The sequence below is a fragment of the Panicum virgatum genome, chromosome 2N (assembly GCF_016808335.1).
Source record: "Panicum virgatum strain AP13 chromosome 2N, P.virgatum_v5, whole genome shotgun sequence".
Lineage (NCBI taxonomy): Eukaryota > Viridiplantae > Streptophyta > Magnoliopsida > Poales > Poaceae > Panicum > Panicum virgatum.
Genome location: NC_053146.1, coordinates 16,630,789 through 16,637,787, shown reverse-complemented (window position 1 = coordinate 16,637,787; position 6,999 = coordinate 16,630,789). Strand labels below are relative to the sequence as shown.

At 47.8% G+C, this 6,999-nt stretch overlaps 2 pseudogenes; one reads left to right on the top strand and one right to left on the bottom strand.

The window, feature by feature from the left end:
• Positions 1 to 1,098: 1,098 nt before the first annotated feature.
• On the bottom strand, positions 1,099 to 4,475 carry LOC120662450 (annotated as a pseudogene).
• Positions 4,476 to 4,603: 128 nt separating this feature from the next.
• Positions 4,604 to 6,055, top strand: LOC120658745 (annotated as a pseudogene).
• Positions 6,056 to 6,999: the final 944 nt, after the last annotated feature.

Here is a 6,999-nt window from a genome sequence, read left to right as displayed (position 1 = left end):
CCTGGAATGGAAATCTGTCTATTCCTCATAGGATAAAAGTGGCCAAAAGAAATTTGGCTACCATTTCTTCATGGAGATCTTCATGATAGGTGCCTGGTGCATCTGGCTTGAGAGGAATGCTCTGTTTTTCGACAACATAGGCCTTGGCATTACTTGATAGAAAGCTACTTTCAAAAGAGAAGTTATCAACCATTTTCCTAGAATTAATCTTGGCTTGCACGCCTCCATTCAGCTCTAGTTGAGCTCGTTGTGATCTTTTTTCCCCTTTTTCTTATCTGTGTGCTCTGTGTCTCCCCAATCTCTGGTTGGTCACTCTATCAGAACTCCCTTACATTTCTTTTACTTTATTTTTGTTGCAGGGGGCTTTGCCCCACGGTTTCGGTTAAAAAATTCTAGCCTCATGAACGACAGACAAATGGAAAGATTGCAAACCAAATCATGTGATAATTTTGCAGATTTATTCACAAAGTCTTTACCTACATTATTATTCCAAAAATATGTTTTTGGAATTGGTATGAGATGACTTAAAGTTTTGCAAGTACCAGGGGGAGTAAACCCATGATATAACATGCTTATAGTCTTCTGATTATAAAATTGCACTATTTTTCTAAAGTGTTTTTCCTATCAAGGTTTTATCATACATAGGTTTTTAATGAGGCAATATGCAATCAAGCAATGATATATGTCATATCAACATTTTTTTCTATTTTTCCAAAAGGGTTTAAGGAGTTATGGATTGATTACAAGACCACAATAAGAAGAAATTGATCAAAGGGGAGTGTTATGAAGAAATTAGATTAATGATCAATTTCTCTAATAGTTAATTAGTGATTAATGATATCATTAGTAGTTACTATTCATGAAAGGGCCAACCCGAAGGGGCATGTCCCTTGGGCACCCCTTTTACCCCTTAGGCATGTATGAAAGGAAAGTACACGCCAACTAATCAATACAATCATTTCATTTCATTCCACCTCTCTCACTTTTCATTACAACAGTTCCAAACATCCAATAAATCGCACACGAGTAAAATATTCACTTTATTTATTTCTGAATTAAAACATGTTAATTACTTGTACAATTTCCATCTTCCAACAGCTAGTACTTCGTAGCGTGCAACACCATGGTCTCGACAGTGAATCCTAGTCCAAAGCCCACTAGCATCCCCCATTCTGCAGCCTCATCTCCTTCCTCGTCCATTCGCCGGCGCAGCTCTTCAAGCACAAATGTCACTGTCGCGAACAGCATCTTCTCATTGGCTCTTACCACTGTTCGGCTCGCCGCCAGCTTCCTGGGCTCCAACCCGCGAGCCAACACGATACGGTCCAGAATCCCACGGCTGCCCGGATGGACTGCCCAGAAGAGGTCGTTCCACTTCCAGTCAAAGCGATTAATGGCGAGTGCCCCACATGCATCAAGCAGGCAGTGCTCGAGATTTTGGGCGACGAACCCGGCAGGTTGAAGGAGATGTCGATGTCGACCCCGCCTTCCCCGAGCCGTACGTTGAGGTGCTTCTCCGACCCAGGTATCAGGGCCTGTGAGGCGGACACCATCTCGAAGAGTGGGCGCTCGACGGGGTGCATTGCGTCGGCGCCGACGACAACCGCGCACGCACTATCGCCGAACAACGCCTGCGGGATGAGGGTGCCGAAGGTGTCCCCTTCATGAGGGCCTCGGAAGGTGGTGATGGTGAGTTCAACACAGACAACTAGCACGCGCGCGCCGCGTTTGTTCTCGGCGAGGTCTTTGGCCTGGTGAAGGGCTGCGCAGTCGGCCGAGCAGCCGTTGAGTTGGAGCATAGTCCGACAGACATCGGGGCGGAGGCCAAGGAGTGTGGCCAGCCCGACGTCCTGCGCATGTTAGTATCGGCTCAAATTGTAGTCGGTACTAGCGCCAGGGAGGAATGCCCTTTTATCTAGCAGTGTCAGCCATCCAAATGAAAATGCATCAAGTTAAGGAGCCCAAAGTCCAATAATAAATTGTTAACAGGATGAAATAAACTTAGCAAGCACTATATTCTAAATTTTTCTGTTATAATACTAGGGAAAGCTTATACTCTTTTTTTTTTTGCAGAAACAACCACATAGCACTTACTATACGGGTATGTCCAGTGTATGGTCAGGTTTCCTACTATTGTAACAGTTTCTGTTATAATCTGTAGTTATTCTCATATATGCAAGAATTTTTTTTTGAACATCAAGTGAGGTAGACGCATGGACAGATTTGGCGATCTGGGGTGCATTATAGACATCCAGAACCTTCTCTTCTTATTAAATTTAAGTTTTCATCTTCAGATGCTTCATATTACTAAATTAAAATATATACGATGATGCTCATTATGTGTAACACGCAGCTTCAGGACGCGTAGTCATAACTGCAGCACATGCTGCTGCACGTCATGCGTTCGAGCAGGTCAGCTCTCATCAGGGCATGTGCATATGTTGTTTTTGATTGATGAAAACGGCAACACATGGTCGATCAAATCAGTATCCTACTTTAATCAACAAATGGCACGTGTTATATACCCGCCCATCATTGCATGGACAGCCAAAATTCTTATTTAGCTCTCGTTCGCTGCTACAGCTGTTGAAGCGGACCACTACTTCGTATCAGCTAATAAAATGCAGTTTTTATATATAAAGAAAAATAGTATCCGAAATATTGCCTTAGAGCCGATGGATTTTTAACAATGCAGTTTAGTTTATAGATGATGACTAGCTAATATATCCGTACATTGCTATGGGAAGCCACATAAATGCATTGACTAGTATACAATATATATATATAATATAATATTCACTACTACAAAAGGGTTTTTAATTCTATACATTATTCCCGGGTCCAACCGCTAGGGGGCGGCGGAGAGCTTTAGTCCCGGTTGGAGCCACCAGCCGGGACTAAAAGTCACCCATTAATCTCGGTTGGTGGCTCTACCCGGGACCAAAGGTTTTGGACATTTAGTCTTGGGTGGTAACACCAATCGGGGCTAAAGGATGACCTTTTAGTCTCGGTTTGTGGCTCCAACCCGGACTAAAAGGTCCTTTATGAGTTAGTTTAAATGGAAGGTATTCCATTCCAAGTCACAAGCGCTGTGTAGGTATGGTGTTAACGAAGCTACGCGTGAGGTGAGACATCTCGGGTTTGAGTACCGGGTCGCGCATAATAATTTTTGTCTTGCACATGCCCTTTATTCCCGATTATTTGACACGGGACTAAAGATTGGGACCTTTAGTCTTGGACTCCCGATCCCAGTTCGAGAACCGGGACTAAAGAGAATTGAGAACCAGGATAACATCCCCTTTCTGTAGTGGTGATTGTATACTATACGTATTTTATAATAATATAGTACTTGTCGGTCGAGAACTTTGGTCTTTTTAATTTTCGCGCTTAATTCTAAATGATTTCGGGCCCTTAACTCAACATACAGTTATCACCCAGATTCCAATTAGAATTCCCATTGATGGACCAACGAATCATTGCTTGCTTTAGTAATAACAGAAATAGAGATAGAGACTAGATTTAAAAACCACCTGCTATATGCAAATTGCAACAAAGATTTTGAGAAGTGTTTTGAAATATCCTTGATATAGCGGGGTGTTAAAGTGGGAGTGCATGATTTAGCCCCCCGGTAGAGCTGTACTGAACAAGTGGGGATCCGTAAATGAGAGAAGAGGGATGTAGGTGTTGACGGGTGGGGCTCCTGCAATAGTAGGGGTCTGTTTGGCAGGGCTCCGGCTCTTCCAAAAACAGCTCCGGCTCCGGCTCCTCAGATGGAGCGGCTTCTCTGGTGGAGTTGGAGCCGTTTTAGAAAATGTTTGGCAAAACAGCTTCACTTGTTAGATTGATGTGTAAGCCGCGTGAAGCCACGATTTCATGGCTTCACCTTACCTGTGTAAGCCGCCGATGGCTTCAGAACCGGCTTCACACGTGAAGCCAGTTACAAAACAAACGTTTGGGAGGGCTTCACCTGGAGCCGCTCGTGAAGCCGCTCCAGAAGCCCTCCCAAACGGGGCCTAGGTGTTTCTTCAGCTTGGCGCGAACGCCATAGCCGGAGTGCCAGTAGGGTTCACTATATAGTGTAGTTAGTAATGTTAATTAATTTAATTAAGTTAAACCTTTATAAATTAGTTACACGCAAATAGCTGGTCCTGCATGTATTATATTGTCCTTCGTTAGGTGAGCTTGTCAAAGTATTGTTACATCTGGTCAACTTTTGTCCCCTCGACGTACTACACATGCACCAATACTTTGAAATGAAATAATGTTCTACCAATAAATGGCCAACAAGGCCACCCTCAGCTACCCACAAGCCTACAACACAACACACACCAAAGAGCTTCAAACACAGACTCAGGCCATGTTTGGGAGAGCTCCGGGGTGCTCCGGCTCCAGCACTGTAGCGCACTGTGCTTCTACTGTAGCACCCTGGGGCCGGAGCCGGCGGAGCTACGTTTTTGCAGCTCCACCGGCTCCATCCGTTTTGTAGTTCATTTTGAGTCCCGATCTGCGTTTGGGCTCCTGCTGCAGTGTTAAACAGGGTAAAACAGTACCTACAGTAATACTTACTATGGTGTGGAGCTGAAGCCGCTGGGGACGGAGCCCTTCCAAAGAGGGCCTCAATCACTAGACCTTCTATGCTTGCAAACATGGATGTTTCACTGAAGTCGACTTTTGACTTCTCCCCGTTCCTAAAACGGTACAAGGATGGCCGAATCGAGCGGTTGCTGAGGAGCCCTCTCATGGCTGCGTCGGAGAACCCGACAGCCAACCGCGGGTGGCAACAAGAGATGTGATCATTGATCACGGCACCGGTGTGTCAGCACGACCGTTCCTCCCCTCCAGAGCCGCCATGGCTGCCGGTAGGAGGAGGCCCCCCCTCGTCGTGTACATCCACGGTGGCTCATTCTGCATGGAGAGCGCCTTTTGCCGGACGTACCACTGCTACGCCACCTCCCTTGCCGCGAGCGCCGGGGCGCTCGTCATCTCGCTGGAGTACCGCCTTGCGTCAGAGCACCCCATACCCGCGGCCTACGACGACGCATGGTCTGAGCTAAAATGGGTGGCGTCCCTCGCCGACCCATGGCTCGCAGACTACGCAGACCCTGCGCGGGCGTTCCTCGCTGGCGATAGCGCCGGCGGGAACATCGCCTACCACACAGCAGTACGGGCCAGCCGAGACAGTGGCATGGGTGTCGACATCGAGGGGATGGTCATTGTGCATCCCTACTTCTGGGGACCAAACGACTGCATTCAGAGGAGGTCTGGGATGGCGCAGCAGTGTTTTCGGCATACGGGGTGGACTGGCTCTGGCCATTCGTGACCGCGGGCCAAGCCAGCAATGATGACCCTCTGCTCAACCCTCCCGACGAGGAGATCGCGTGGCTGGCTTGCCGGCGCGTTCTGCTTGCTGTGGCCGAGAAGGACACCCTGCGGGAAACCGGGTGCTGCCTCCTCAACCGCTTCCGCGATTACTACGCGCGCACCGGCGGCGGGGAGGCAACTCTAGTGGAGTCAGAGGGCGAGGACCATGGCTTCCACCTCTACAGCCCCCTGAGTGCCACCAGCAGAAGGCTCATGGCGAGCATCGTGCACTTCATCAACCAGCCGCCAGCGCCGAAGATGGAGCACGCATGGAAGGGTAAGCAAATTGACAAGACAACGGCGACCACAACAGCTCCAAAGCCTATGATACTAGGCGTGCCTCGCTGGCCGTTTATGGACGTATTTGGCTATGGGATGGAAATGAAACGTTATTGCAGCGGCTCGAGCTCCACGACCTGCATGACATATGCAACGTCAAAAATTGGAGGACGTGTCAAAGCTGCTGCATCCAAAAACTATGGGCTCTTTTCGGGCGCAGTGTGGCCTAAGAAGGCGTACCGGGGGTCATCAGCAGCACTCCCCCGAACTCATCATGTTATCAAGAACATGTGGTAACAATTCAGGGCTGCCTTGACCAAATGTGGGTCTAGTTGTGTTGTACTAATCTCTCATTAATTATCAAGAAGATGACTATTGTGTTTTAGATCACTAAATAAAGGTGAAGGATTGTTAATATTTGGTTTCCTACAATAATAATGCTCCAAAATGACTATGGACCCTTGATCTGGATAGATTTTAACACATATTACCTCTTAGAAGGTAGTACGCGAGTGTTGACAGCCAAAATTGGCACCAACCGGTCTGACCGAGCGGTCTGACCGGTCGAGGCACTGTGGCCTGTCCGGCTGGGACCGACCGGTCTGACCGGTAGGTCCGACCGGTCCTGGTAGAGTCTGAGTACAACTAGGGTTTTTCATAGATTTAGATCTGTAAATAGGATTTCTTGCGGTATAAGTCCACCCCACCCAATAAATATAAAGGGTCACGGTCGATTAAGGGTAATCTCAATCGATTCACACATTTATCCTTTAATTTTTCCTCCAAACCCTAACTTTTCCAATCTCATCTGCTGTTCTTCGCTCGTCTCCATGGCGTTCGATGGCGTTCTGAGTGGCCTGCCGACCTCAGAGCAACCCTAGATCCACGAGCTCCGACGGGGTCCCTCCCGAGCTCGAGGTTTTAGGTCTTCACGGCGTTCTCTGTAGAACCGGTCTGACTAGTCGCCATAACCGGTCTGACCGGTCTGTACGCAGGGAGCCCATTGGTGAAGATCGTGTCGACGATCAACGCGCGTTGTAGCGCATTCAAGTGTGTTGGTGCAAATTAGTGTCTACACACTTTTTGGCGACTCCGCTGGGGACAGATTAATCTGGTTTTTAAACCGATCTAATCTAGTTCTCAAAGAAGATGGGCGTCATCACCGACCTCGACAAAGGCAACATCTCCACATCTATCGAGGAACTCAGCGAGGAGGAGCGCTAAGAGTACTTGGTGGTCAGGGAGCACTTCAAAGCACAATTCTTGAAGGGATTCAAGAAAAATCAGCAAGCCCAGGTCACGAGGGTTCAAGACTTCGTGATGCCCTCCTTCACGCTCAAGAATAAGCAAGTCGAGGTA